This window comes from Corvus hawaiiensis, chromosome 6 (genome assembly GCF_020740725.1).
Source record: "Corvus hawaiiensis isolate bCorHaw1 chromosome 6, bCorHaw1.pri.cur, whole genome shotgun sequence".
Lineage (NCBI taxonomy): Eukaryota > Metazoa > Chordata > Aves > Passeriformes > Corvidae > Corvus > Corvus hawaiiensis.
The window spans coordinates 1,335,338-1,350,059 of NC_063218.1; the positions used below are offsets into that span (position 1 = coordinate 1,335,338).

The 14,722-nt window shown below is 47.7% G+C and overlaps 1 long non-coding RNA gene across 5 annotated transcripts; it reads right to left on the reverse strand.

The window, feature by feature from the left end:
* Window positions 1-1,220: 1,220 nt before the first annotated feature.
* On the reverse strand, window positions 1,221-14,714 carry LOC125327785. 5 transcript variants are annotated; one of them, XR_007204368.1, is made up of 5 exons: window positions 14,559-14,714; window positions 8,520-8,619; window positions 7,215-7,625; window positions 6,145-6,327; window positions 1,221-5,452 (listed from the first exon to the last, which is right to left on the reverse strand). It is a non-coding gene; the product is annotated as an uncharacterized LOC125327785 (long non-coding RNA). The 5 variants fall into 5 exon arrangements; XR_007204370.1 differs by lacking the exon at window positions 14,559-14,714 and having other exon boundaries at window positions 1,221-3,165; window positions 8,520-9,171; XR_007204369.1 differs by lacking the exon at window positions 14,559-14,714 and having other exon boundaries at window positions 1,221-3,168; window positions 8,520-9,171.
* Between the last annotated feature and the right edge of the window lie 8 nt (window positions 14,715-14,722).

Below are 14,722 nucleotides of genomic sequence, written 5' to 3' on the forward strand. Positions count from 1 at the left end.
TTTCCAAGCTCCTGATGTGATCCTTAGCCGTCTGGAGGTTTAGGCTGGCCTGGACACCCCGCTCAGCTTCCAGCACAGGTCAGGCTGCTTTGGGTGGTGGTGGTTCTGAGCTCATGAGGAAAATGTGTTTTAATTAGAAATACGTTGGGTTTAAATATCTATTTATTAAAAACAAGCAAAAAAATCCGTCAGCACCACCAAAACCATTTAAAACCAGTTGGTACGTAAATTAGGAAAGTCATAATTAAAATAATTTGGGTTCATTTGGAGAGTGGAGTCCAATGAACTTGGTTTTCTTCTTTAATAAGCTCAATTTAAGTCTCTTCTACACTATCCAGCAAAAAAATGGCTGTACGAAGATGGAAATTATTAATAATTATCATTTTATCTGACTTAATTTTAGACTTGGCGTAAGGCTGAACAAGAAAGTTTAGTCCACTGTACCCAGAATTACAAACTGGGCTCGGGCTGGGCTGTCTTTGTGGTTTAATTCCAATGAAACCTCTTCCCGTTTTCCCAACGTCTGTAGTTGTGCCAGCACAGGAGCACTGGAATAATTCCTGACTTTTCCCTGGCCATGGGAATTACTCTGAAATAAAAATAGACTTGAGCTTCTTCCCATGCTCCTGCTGTTTCCAAGATGGAAACAGCCAGGGAAGCGATTTCCAGCGGCAGAACACTTTTTAATTAAAATAAAATTACTGGGTTTGGAAGCCTGGGGCATCGGCTGAGCTTTGAAACTCAGAGAGGGAAATCTTGGGTTTCAGATTATTGACATCTCCAGTGTGGCATAATGTGGTGAAATTATCCCAGGGATCCACCAGGAACTGGGAATTCTCCACTCAATTAGAATGAGCTCATTCAAGGCAGAGAATAAATCAGGTTTTAAAATAAATATTTCCATGATTTAGACTTTTTAAAATATTTCTATCAGAATTGTCAAACTTTCAAAGCTCTGTTTTCTTTATTTTTGGGATTTTTCCCCACAGAATTCCTGAGATTTTTTCCTGCAGCTACGTAAATCTCAGTTTGGTCTTTTCCCAAGATTTTGTAGCTTCCCAGGTGTTTGTCCCATCCCAGGTCACGAGTTCTTCACACTTTTATAGGTTGGGTTCATTTGCACAGCAGGGTTCATTCTCCAATTCAAGCTTCAGTTAATGATGTAATTTCCCCAAGCTTGCCCCCCTGTAGAGGCTTTTGGTTTATACTTTTGGGCCTAGGACGGTCTGGGTGTCCTTGGAGAGCAGGCCCGGAGAGGCTTTGTTCTGTGTGCCTGGCACAGAGAGCAGCAGTGAACAGGGTACAAGGAACTGCAGAGTCACACACCAGGCACTGCGGGGTCTGAGAAACAGGAAAGTTAAAACCCAAGGCTTCATTTCCCCACTTCAGAGGCTTGACAAGGCCTCTACCTCGTCGAGACTCTCTTCTAAATATTCTAAACATCTACTAACAAGATGTGTCTAACAGCAGTATAGATCTATGAACAAGAATTGTAATTACAATCATTATAAACAATCTTTAGTCCAGGGCCAGTTTGGTAACTGTGAAACCAGGGCGGGGCAGATACAATCACCTTGGAATGTTATCCAGTGTAAGATCTGAGTCAGTTCTCAAATTGTAAACAAACTTTGTGGATCTTTTCACTCTGATTGACATGTCAGTTATTAGTTCTGTATCCAAATGAATGTCTTTGGATACACTTTGGACTAGAATCACATGTAAAATCTGGTTCTGAACCTGAGCCAGGGTTACCAACTGTGTAGATAATAAGCACAGGAGAAAATCATTTAAACGACATCATCTTCTGAGTTAAGATTATGAAGAGTTAAACTTTTAGCCAAGAGTCAGAAGCCATTTGTACTGATTGAACCTAAAGATAAGTCAACGAAGAGTTAGGAACTTAGCCAAGAAGTACAGTGCTATTTACCCTTATGTGCCTGTCTGAAACTTTGCTTACAGTACGTGAACTGTCCTGAGGACAAAAGAAGCTGATGGAATCATGCCAGCACCCAGATTGCGTGATCAAACACAGGCACGAGGCATGGACCGTCTCCAGAAGGCTTCCCGAGGCTTGCCCACAACAGCAGGTAGGAAGTTCATGGTGACGAAGAGATCCCCGACTTCATCTTTCAAGACCACTGGCTCAAATCCAGACCACGGCCCAAATCAAGAAAAGAACTGCGCACGTGCACAGGACTAATAACCGCATTTTAATGGGAAGCGGGGCTGGGAGGTGCTGGAGATACGTATGGGATTAACGTGGAACTCTTGGTGAAATAAACAGAGGGCAGATCACCGTGTGAGGGGCTGCCACGTCTCTAGGAGGCGACTCCCGTGCCGCCCGCCTGTAATTAACACACCACTTCCTAACTTTAATTAGTCAGAGAGTTTCTGTCCATGAATACCGAGCTTTTTATCGATTCACTTCGTTTGTATCAGCCCCTGTTTTCTCAGCTGTTTCAGGAGCAGAAGCCTTTCTAACTGTGGAGCAGTGAATCCAGGCTCCTTTGCCAGCGACTTTGGCTGCGGTGAGGGTGGGCAGCAGGATCTGCAAAGGTCCCTCCGCTCGGCCTGCAGAGCGTCACCGTCCCACCACTGAGCACAGACCCCTCTCCAGGCTGGCAGGGACGTGCAGGGGCGTCCAGTCCTGCGGGTGTGGATAACACGATGTCATTCTGGACCTTCTGCACAGTGGAACCTGAAGCCATTCGATATCTCTGCACGTCAAGTTTCCCCCTCAGGTGAATTTCACCTGGAACATGTGGAATTTGGCATGTGGAAATAAGGCAGCAGAGGGAACACAATTAATCCGTGAGCTGAGGGAGAGTGCTGGCAGCTGCGGAGCTGCTCGGCCTCCCAAGGATCAATGACATTTATTTCCAAGCGTTTAGAGAACGTTATTTGCATTTGGGAAGGTAATGAACAAATTATTGAATTTTAATTTGCATTTCCGGGCTCTTTGGGGGGAAAATCCACAGATACTTCCAGGCGATTTCAGGCAACATTGGAGGCAAAATTCCGATGCATTTTTGATGTTCTGCCATTCCTGAAACCACCTCCAGAGCAGAGATTTCCATGAACTTCCCACTGCCAGGAGTTACTCCAGCAGCCCAAGAACGCCTCTATTGTACTGGGAATTGTTTTGTCATTTTGCATTCCTGGGAACTGCTGAGAAGGAAAATGAAATAAATAAAAAGCCCAATTTTCTGGGATAAAACCACAGCTTCGGCTGGGAAAATGAGGGGTTTTTTTACTGCACATAATAACATTTGGATAAATCCAGCAGTTTTTTCTCTGGAATAAGTAACCGTGCTAAATGTCCATGTAAATGTTTGAGGTGGGAAAATACACCCTGGGAAATAATAAATACTGGAAGTCAGAGTGCTCACGGAATATGGGATTGCTGCTCATTCCCTGGAAATGGCTGTGCCTTGGACAGGTAAGAAAGGGAGGAAAATAATCCGCAGATATTTTAACTGGACCCTAATAAACCCTCAGCCAGGAGTTTGTGTTCATGGAGAATTGGAATGCCTGGATTTAATAGATGTTTTAATGGATTTAATTTAATGTTTCCATGGGGTTGAGACATCCAGATCCCTTGATTCCTGCTTTCCCTCTCTCAAACCAGTTATATCTTTATAGCCTGGGTTTTAGCCTTCTTGCCCTTGGAAGTTGTCTCTTTCCATCTTTCCCGCAGATCCTTCAGGTCCTGGAAGGCCGGAATCTATTCCTCCAATTTTCTTACACAAATATCCTGGCATTGAGAGTCCAAAAATCTTGGAAAATCCAAATCTGAAATGTTTTTCCCTGTTCCCCACCCACTGCAGTGACAGAGAAAGGAATTCGATCTTGCTCCCTACAATTCCTGACAGGAAGTTGGAGCCAGGTGGGAATTCCGTTCTCCCAGGAACAAGCCCAGCCTTTAACCTGGCCTTTCCAACTTATATTATTCCTCTCCTGATTATCCCTTAAATTCTTTTCCTTGGATCTTTTCATTTGCTTTTCTGAGAAGCTTCGAACTCAGAGCTTGTCCTGGCCTGTGACAAAATCATTCCTTGGGTGTTTTTATGCTGAGGGAGGGATTTGAATTCCACAGAAAGGCAGAAATATTGGGAATGGTGTCATTCGGAGGGAATACCCTGTTCTTTATTTATGGGACAATATATGGGATGCTGTGGAGTGGAGAAATTCATGTTGCTTCAGGCAGCACCAGGAAATAGCAGGAATTATCCATTGTTTTCTATTTATTTGTCCCAAGTCGAATATGGAGTGATAAGGAAAAGCCAGGAATTCTGACCACACCATCCTGGCCTTAGGAATTGTGAAAAACTTGAGGAATTTCACAAATACGTGGAGGAAAAAGCACATTTTGTCTTCCTTTTCATTCTCTCTGCTGAAGTCATCATGGGCTGAATTAACGGATGCTTTCATCCCTTTCCTTTGGATTTAAAAATTAAATCTCAAGCAAGTAAAAAAAAAAAAGGAAAAGAAATCCATTTTTTTAATAAGAATCTCATTTCGTCCTGGTTTATTTATGAGCCCTGCAATTCCTGCTGATCCATGTGCCTGTCTCCAGCCCCAGCCTCCTCAGCAGAAATAAAAGCAGGAATCCGTCATTAAAACGTTTTGCTGAGTCCCGCTGAAAGTTGCCTGGAAAATCTTTCCCTTTCAGGGATTTTCCATCGGGAATTAGCAGCAGGCGAGGGAAATGCTATGATACCTCAAGCACACAATCCAATAAAACCTTTGGAAGTATGAACCTTGAGCTGCCTGATCCATTTATTGGCGGTTGCTCCATGGATTTGCAGGAGGAAGGATGGGAAGCTCTGGACACTCCCCCTGCTGCTCTGGGAGGAGGGAGGGATGAATTCCCTGTTTCTATCTGCTGAAATTCCCTCTCCAGCTCTCCTGGGCACGGGAAGAAGTGCCTATTCCAGTGCTGATGGAAAGGGAGCAGGGAATCGTGGCCTTCCTGCAATTCCAGGGAGTCTTGGGGTCTCCTCCACACAGGGAGGATCCAAATGGGAGCAGTTTGGGGGTCACTGCTTGGGGTCCCACCTTTTAATGAGGAGAACATTGTGGGGAGCACCGAGTGCCTCAGCAGGGAATATTCCCAAATCCAGGGCTCACTGGGACCATGGATACATCACAGGAGCAGCACCTGTGTCCATGAAGGAATTCCCACTTTTCCAGCCTGGACCCATGCTCTAAAACCCGTCAGAGCTCTTCACAAGCAGGGAATCTGTCACCAGTTCCCAAGGATAATCCTGGAATGTCAAACCCTGGCTGGGACACGGGATCAGCATCACTGCCTGGAATTGGGTTGTTGTGGAAATTTTGCTGGATTTTGGGTTTTTTCAAGAAAACAGAGAGAGCTCTCAAGGAGTTCAGATTCCCCAGCCATGAGAGTCCATTAGAGCCAACAAATTCCAGATTGCAGGGTCATTGCATACTGTTAATATCAATAAGAATTAATTTAATTATAATAAACTACCATTTAATTAATGAATAAATATTAATAACACTGATATTAATGTTAATAATCATTATCCAGAACTCTAATAACTAGAATAATAGTTAGAATAATATTCTAATAACTACATCTAGGGTTCTAATAATTCTAATAACTGACCTGTGGCAAACACTTCCCAATACACCTTTCCCACACTCTTTTCCAATGGAATCATTCTGCTTTAAAATCATGGAATCATTAAGGTTGGAAAAGACAGGGCAGGGACACCTCCCACTGTGCCAGGCTGCTCCCAGCCCCAATGTCCAGCCTGGCCTTGGGCACTGCCAGGGATCCAGGGGCAGCCCCAGCTGCTCTGGCAATTCCAGCCCAGCCCCTGCCCACCCTTCCAGCCAGGAATTCCCAATTCCCAATCTCCCATCCAGCCCTGCCCTCTGGCACTGGGAAGCCATTCCCTGGCTCCTGTCCCTCCAGGCCTTGTCCCCAGTCCCTCTGCAGCTCTCCTGGAGCCCCTTGAGGCCCTGCAAGGGGCTCTGAGGTCTCCCTGGAGCCTTCTCCAGGTGAACATTCCCAGCTCCATTATTTTCTCTGGATTTATTTTACTCATTTGAAGTTCCCAAAAAATTGAAAATCCCCTAAGGACACACAAAGGAGTTTGGGGAATGCCGTCAGACCTGGATTAATTCTCCAGGATCCCAGATTCCACTTCATTAATTCAACTGGAGACAGGGAAATCCCACAACAGCCACAAGATTCCTGCTCCAAACCTCTCCTGCTTCCATGGAGTTGAGGCTGGGAATTCCTCAGGTCAGGAATATTTGATCCAACCAGCACCTGCAGCTGGCATTGCACCGAGGCTGGAAAAATCCATGTGGGAATAATAATAATAGCAATAATAATAGTAATAATAACTGTAATAACACTAATAATAATAATAATAATAACAGAAATTCCAACAAAGGTGACATTCTCCCCGCTGGATTCCGCTTTAGGAAGTGGAAAAACCTTCCAAAATCCATGGTGGAAAAGCCAAGGTTGTGCTCATCCAACATGTGTCAGCCAGCTCCTCAGAGACTGCAGCACTAATTAAATTAAGTATTAATTCACAATCTCAAATTAGTGCTGCACAAATATTTGTAAAGGCCAGTTCTGGGAATGCTGGAGGTGAGGAATGAAACCTTGGGGCCGATTCCTCCTCCAGCCCCAAATAAATGAAGCCCTTCCTGCTGCCTGGCTCTTTGGGAATTGGGAATTTTCCTTTCCTCCTGGATATGGATGATTTAGTTATTTATTTATTTATAAAGTCACCCTGGTCCTGCTCTTTTTGGGCTGCAAAAGGAAAGGCCCTTTTGTGGGATGTGTTTCACACTGAGGGGTTTTCCAGGCTCATTCCAGGCTGGGAATGTGGCTTGGAATATCTCAGGATTCCCGGCAGGGGGGAGGGAGGGTATTTCATGCTGTGTTTTATTTTAATATTTAATAACACAGATAAAAAGAAATTAAAATATTTCATTGCCTGCTTTTCCCCACCAGAGGTTCATGGAAAGTTCCCAATCCATTTCATACTGGAAATATTCATTTGGATTCTTCCTGGTTTTATTTTATTTGGGTTTGGCTTTTTAATTTTAATTTGCCATTCCAAGCCTAATTGCAGCAATAATTAACTAATTAATTAATTAAAGCAATCCAGGTGACTCTGGCTCTGTTCCAGTGGTTTTAATTCTGTTCTCCAGGTCCATCTCACCTGAGAAATCTTTGATTCCTTGAGCAGGAAATCTTGGATTTGGAGAAATGCCAAGAGATTCATCCTTTGATTTCATGGATCTTGGGAATGGTGGAGATACACAAAGAGCCTGAAATTCCTGGTTCCAAGCATGAGGAGCTGCTGGACATCAGTGGGGAAAACACCTGTGGCCACCACCAAAACAAATCCCACCAGGGAATAACTTGGCTCAGCTGGATTTCCCTGGAAGTAGGAACGTGTCCCTTCTGCTGGATGGCCAATTCCATCCTGGAACATGGTCCTTCATCCCACTCGATCATTTTCCTCGGGCACTTGGAAAACTGGGCAGGTTGGGAATCTCCTCCTTGTCTGTCCATCCCAGCTGGAATTGTGGGATGAGCTGGTGGATTTGGGACCAACATCTCCAAAAGGCTGAGGGTGCAGCAGAGGGGATCAGATCCCATCCCATCCCATTGATTCCATCCCATTGATTCCATTCCATCCCATCCCACCCCATTGATCCCATCCCATCCCATCCCCATCCTGTCCCGTCCCATCCCATCGATTCCATCGCATCCCATCCCATCGCATCCCATCCCATCCCATCCCATCCCATCTCATCCCATCCCATCCCATCCCATCCCATCCCATCCTTTACTCTGATCCCGTGTGAGGGAATTTCAGGGAAAAACCTGCTTGGATCACAAGCCGAATGAGGGCTGAAGTGGATTAATGATTAATTAACTGGCAATTAACTGCAGGTTTGGGATCAATGGCAGTGACATCACAGGTGAGGGACACTTTCAAAAGGGTGAGAAATTCCTGTGACCTCCTGGACTCCGGTCTAGAATCCCAGGATGTTGTAACTCCGCCCCAAATCCTGGGAAAAGGTGTGCAAAGCCCTCCTGGACATGGGATCTGCCAAGGAGGCTCTTCTGGGGCCTTGGAGAGGTGGTGGTGGCACCTTGGAGGGATGGTGGTGCCACCTAAGCGGCTCCTGGAAGCTCCAAAGTTGCTTTTACCTCATCCCATCCACGCTCTCTTCCCACTCTCAGGAATTCTCCTGTTGCTTTGTCACCTCTTCCTGAACTTCTTCTTTTCCAAAGACTTTGTGACCTTCACCAAATTAAAATAAAAACCAAAAAACCCCCAAGAGCTCCCTCTGAACCAATAAATAAATTTTAAAAAAGTTTTAAAAGTGAAAAAAAATTAAATTAATAAAAATAAAAATAATAAAAAAAGCAAACAAAAAAACCACAAAAAAAACCCAAACAAAAAAACCAAACCAACCCCCCCCCCCAAAAATAGGAATTAAAGAATCTGAACCTCCTGCATTGCTAAGATCCTGGGAAAAGCTTTTCCCAGTTGAAGCAGCCGAGCTGGGAGGGAGAAGGGAAAGGATCCAGTCATGGAGCAAAAGTTCCTTCTGAAAGGCAAAAGGAGGGAAAAAAAGAAAATCCAAAAACTGGTGGGAAGGAGAAGTTCCCATAGCAACAGCACCACTTTTTCCAGGGAAAAGGAGGAAAGAATCAAGGATATGGAAGAGGGAATCAAAGCAGCTTAAGGGATATAAAAAAATAGGGATTGTTTATGAATTATGGATAAGGCTGCTGAGAATTCCCATAAATCAACTCGGAGGGAAATGGAAATGGAAATGTTGAATGAGTCTATGGAAAAGAAAAAGGATATTATTTGCATTCTAACACTTCCCTATAAATTATTTTGGAAAACAACTCTGTGAGGGAAGTTGAACAAAAAAAGGCCATATATTTAAATGTAACTCCAGCTCTGGGATGGGGGGGTTTTCCGGCTTCCAGCGGCATGGGATGAACCACCAGGAGTGTGGGAGAACCAGAGGAACCCTTGGGTTTCACTGTGGCTCCTAAAGTACCCTGCAAACATCCCAGAATTGTTTGGGATGGAAGGAAACTTCCAAACCATCCCATCCCAGCCCTGCTCTGGGCAGAGACACCTCCCACCGTCCCAGGCTGCTCCCAGCCCCAATGTCCAGCCTGGCCTTGGGCACTGCCAGGGATCCAGGGGCAGCCCCAGCTGCTCTGGCAATTCCAGCCCAGCCCCTGCCCACCCTCCCAGCCAGCAATTCCCAATTCCCAATCTCCCATCCAGCCCTGCCCTCTGGCACTGGGAAGCCATTCCCTGGCTCCTGTCCCTCCATGCCTTGGCCCCAGTCCCTCTCCAGCTCTCCTGGAGCCCCTTTAGGCCCTGCAAGGGGCTCTGAGCTCTCCCTGGAGCTTTCCCTTCTCCAGGTGAACATTCCCAGCTCTCCCAGCCTTTCCTCCCAGCAGAGGGGCTCCATCCCTTGGATCATCCTGGTGCCTCCTCTGGGCTCTCTCTCAGCAGCTCCAGGTCCTTCCTGTGCTGTGGAGAGGCTGGAACAGCCTGGAAAGAACTTGTCCTAAAAGGAAAATATTTTCCGGCGGAATTCAGAGTCATCCTAAGGCATCACCGGAAGAGACCCGTTGGGAGAAAGCACGGAATATCCTGTGCCATGTGCTCTGTGATGGCCCTGCTGGAGCAGGGAGCTTGGATCAGATCATCCACTGTGATCCCTTCCAAGTTGAACCATTCCATGAATTCCCGTGCCATGATTTCACCTTCTGGCATGAGGATCCTTCACTTCACTTCTTCTCCCAAGAAGATCCACAAGAGCAGGTTGGACATGAGCTTTTCCACCTTATCCTCTTCAGTCTGATCAGAAGTGGTGAGGAAAACCTGGATGAAGTTCCTAAGAGACAGATTTCCTAGGAAACTCAGGCATGGAATGATGGAGAAGCAGCTACATGCACACAAACAAGCTGGAGAGATCCTTCATGGAGCCCGTAGGGGATTTAGGTCTCTCTGGGCACAGGGTGACCCCGTTGGGTCCCCAGGTCTGAGCCATCAGTGGGGAAAAATCCCATCAATGGGGAAAAAATTCTGTCAGTGGGGAAAAAATTCTGTCAGTGGGGAAAATTCCCGTCAGTGGGGAAAATTCCCATCAGGAAAAAAGCCTGTTCGAAGGTTTAACAACCTTTCCATGAAGAAATTCCTTCTGGTGTCCAGCCTGGACCTCTCCTGGCACAGCTTGAGGCCGTTTCCTCTTGTCCTGTTAAAAAATCCACCTGGAAAAGTCCTTTCTAGGCAGGGCCTGGTGTCAGAGGTTTATAAAAGCCTGATTCCCATTGGGAATGCACCACACGTTCCTTGACAATATTCCTGCCTTTATCCACCACAAATAAAGTTCCTGCCTGGTTACTCACATGAAAAATCAACTTCTGCTCCGAGGAGAAATTCCCACACTGAAGTGCAGATTAAACTCTCCGATCACCTGGATCATAACGAGAATGTCACAGCCCATTAAACTCCCTCAGAAATCCCGATAGCCGCTCTCCTGGCAGGAAGGACACGGAAATCTTTCATTCTTTGCTGAAGGAGAAGCTGTTCTGTGCCACGGGAGACCAAGAGGCCATGGATGCCTGGGCAGGGATTGAGGAGCTGCCCTGTGCCAGGCCGGCCCAGACAATCCTGATTAGTTCCACCCGGCCAGGAATTCCTGCCTGCCCTGCAAATCTGCCAAAGCACCCGGAAAATGGGAACAGGAACACCTGGCAGGGATCCCGGAGGAGCAGCATGGAGGACAGCCTGCACAGCCACCCCATCCAGAGGGAAATTCCTGCTGCTTCAGCTTTTCCCAGGCACATACAGGCAGGAGGAGCTCAGGCAGCTGTGGCTGGAGGGGAATTCCTTCCTGGCACCTGCAAGCAATTTCCTGGAGCCGGGAGATTGGATCCTAATCACAGATTCCACGAGATCAGAGATGTTTAGGGCAAGGCAGGCTTTGATCTCCTGTCATGTCAATGAGGTGGGAGGTCATGGAGAGGTTTTTCCTCCCCCAAGTCAAAAAGGATCATGGAATGGGATGGATTTCAACAGAATCATGGAAGGATTTGGGCTGGATTTGGGATGTGACAGCTACACCATCACCTTAAACATCACAGAATCATGGAATGGTTTGGGATTGAAGGGACTTCAAAGTTCCACCCCCTTTCCATGGCAGGGACACCTCCCACTGTCCCAGGCTGCTCCCAGCCCCAATGTCCAGCCTGGCCTTGGGCACTGCCAGGGATCCAGGGGCAGCCCCAGCTGCTCTGGCAATTCCAGCCCAGCCCCTGCCCACCCTCCCAGCCAGCAATTCCCAATTCCCAATCTCCCATCCAGCCCTGCCCTCTGGCACTGGGAAGCCATTCCCTGTGTCCTGGCCCTCCAGCCCTTGGAAATCCTCCCTCTCCATTTTTCCTGCAAGGCCACAATGATCTCTCCCTGGAGCTTCTCCTCTCCAGGCTGGACATTCCCAGCTCTCCCAGCCTTTCCTCCCAGCAGAGCTGCTCCATCCCTCTGCTCATCCTGGTGCCTCCTCTGGACTCTCTCAGCAGCTCCAGGTCCTTCCCGTGCTGGATCCAGGGCTGGAGCCAGGATTCCAGGTGGGATCTCACCAGAGCAGGGCAGAGGGGCAGAATCCCAATCCCTTTCCTGCTGCCCACGCTGGGGCTCAGCCCAGGGCATGGAGGGTTCTGGGATGGGGCATTTCCAGCTCTCACCCACAGCACCCAAATCCTTTCCCAGGACTGTTCTATCTGCTCATCCCAGCCTGGACTGATCCCAGGGGTTGCCCCAGCCCAAATTCAGCACCAGGACATGGATTGGGATTCACCCAGAGGGACCCCCTCAGGAGCTCTCCTCAGGCTGAGGAACTCCTGGTGACAATGGGGGTTGTTCCCTTCATGTCCTTGTTCCTCTGGATGTTACCAACATTCCTTCCGGGCTGTTCTTCCCATTCCCTTGGGAATCATCACTGATGTTCTTTTGCACCTTCCCCTCATTCTATCAGCCTTGGAGAGACCCTTCTAAGGGTTAATAATGTCTGTTCCAAGGAGTCAAAATGTCCCTTCCGAGGGGTCAATAATGTCCCTTCCAAGGGTTAATAATGTCCCTTCTAAGAGGTCAACAGTGTCCCATCCAAGGGTTAAAAACACCTCATCCAAAGGTTAAAAATGTCCCTTCCAGGAATTAAAAATGTCCCCTCCAAGGTTTAAAAGTGTCCCCTCCAAGGGTTAAAAGTGTCTCTTCCAAGGGGGTGACAATGTCCCTTCCAGGGGTTAAAAATGTCCCTTTCCAAGGGTCAATAATGTCCCTTCCAAAGGGTTAAAAAATCTCCCTCCAAGGGGTGAACATCCCTTCCAAGGGTTAATAATGTCCCTTTCAGGGGTCAAAAATGTCCCTTCTAGGGGTTTATAATGTCCCTTCCAAAGGGTGAATAATGTCCCTTCCAGGAATTAATAATGTCCCTTCCAAGGGGTCAATAATGTCAATGGTCAGTGGTCAATGGTCAATAATGTCAGGGGGTCAATGTCCTCAGCCTCGCTTCTCTTCACAGAACATGAGGAACGAGACAAATCCAAATCCTTTTTTTGCTTCAATGGAGAAAATATTCCAAGACTTGCTCCTAAATCATCTTCCTTGCTAATGGGTGGTGATTGCAGGCACAGGGAGAGCCCAGCTGGGGCTTAAACCGCCTCTAAAGCTCCTCCTAATTGGAATTACGGGTCCTGCTGCTCGCCCAGCAAGAGGCTTCTCCCTGCTGATCCCATTCCCTGCTGGCTCGGAACACACAGGAATACTGAGATGCAGATAAAGCTGGGCAGATTGACCACTCAAGAGATAAGAAAGTCTTTGATTGGATTGAAAAAGAAATCAAGAGCTGCCTTTAATTAAAGAGATTTATTTATCAGGACACCTGATGGAAAGCGCAGCCTGGCATTTCCCATTGGATTCAGTCCGGGGAACATCTGGGACAGCATCGTGTAGGGAACACGGGTCCTGGGGAGTTTGCTCAATGTTGGGAATAATGAGGCTGCCTGAGAGGAGCTCGGGATGCAAATTTGGGAACAACAGCGCTGTGAGAATGATGGCAAAGCTCGGTGGGACACGGGGCTGCCAGGGGGGAGGCAGCAGCTCCCGGCAGGATCTTCCACTCTGGATAATAAAACCACCATCATCTCCCAGAAAACACAGGGAAATAGGAGGATTCTGAGGGAAATAGGAGGATTCTGGGATTTTTAACTTTCATCTCCAAAGTGGGGTTGTCTCTGTGGGCTGGGGGTGGCTGCAGGACTCCCAGCTCTCCCAAAGCCATGTGGGAAAGCTGCCAGGAACTGCCTGTGGAAGAAGCATTCCCAGCAAAAAGGGCTTTGGATGCTCAAGGAGCTCTTGTTCCTGTAAGTGTCAACCTTGCAGGGGTTTGAGTGAGGTCGTAGCTGCTCCATGGAGCTTAAAAATCCCATTTGGAGCAAATCCAGAGGCACCAGGATGATCTGAGAGATGGAGCAGCTCTGCTGGGGGGAAAGGCTGGGAGAGCTGGGAGTGTTCACCTGGAGAGGAGAAGGATCCAGGAGAGCTCCGAGCCCCTTGCAGGGCCTCAAGGGGCTCCAGGAGAGCTGCAGAGGGACTGGGGACAAGGCATGGAGGGACAGGAGCCAGGGAATGGCTTCCCAGTGCCAGAGGGCAGGGCTGGATGGGAGATTGGGAATTGGGAATTGCTGGCTGGGAGGGTGGGGAGGGGCTGGGCTGGAATTGCCAGAGCAGCTGGGGCTGCCCCTGGATCCCTGGCAGTGCCCAAGGCCAGGCTGGACATTGGGGCTGGGAGCAGCCTGGGACAGTGGGAGGTGTCCCTGCCATGGCAGGGGTGGGATGGGATGGGATTTAAGGTCCCTCCCAACCCAAATCATTCCATGATTCAATTCTATTCCTGTCCATTCCATGTTTTATGGAATGAAGGTGTCCCTGCCTGTGGGATTTTCTAGGAAATAAGTGGGAAAAAGCAGCCAGACAACACAGGAGGCTGTGATTTGTCCATTGAGCCAAACTTAGGAACAAAAGTTATTCTACAGCTGAGTGATTCCCTCTGAATTATGGGAAACATGGAAAATCATTCCCACTCCTTTTCCAGACCCTCCCAGATTTCCCAGACCCCTCTCAGTTCCTCTTTTGCAGCCCTGACTTTGTCCCTCCCCATGCAAAATCTCTTTGGATCCTTTCCCATCCCTTCTGCCCTTCCCCGTGCAGATGCCAAAGGCAGAACCTCTCTGGAGCAGGATCCTACCAGGATTTGGGAGCCTGGAATGGCTTTGGAGTGGTGGTGCTGGAGTCATTAGGGTCCCTGATTAGCACCTCATTAGCAGTGTAATTAGCAGTGCTTGATCCTCAGCTAATCCTCAGCTCCTGATGGATGCTGGAACTGATTCCAGGAGGTTGGTGGCAAAAAAAGTGGGAAAAAATGATAATAATAGAACTCCAAGGGATTCTTACCTTTCCATGGCCACTGTTCCTCAACATCCCTTAATTCAGGCATTGCAGGGTTGGAGCTGTTGGCATTTTCAGGCCATTCCAGAGAATCCCAGGCTGGTTTGGGTGGGAAGGGACCTTAAATCCCATCCCATCCCACCCATTCCATGGGCAGGGACACCTCCCAC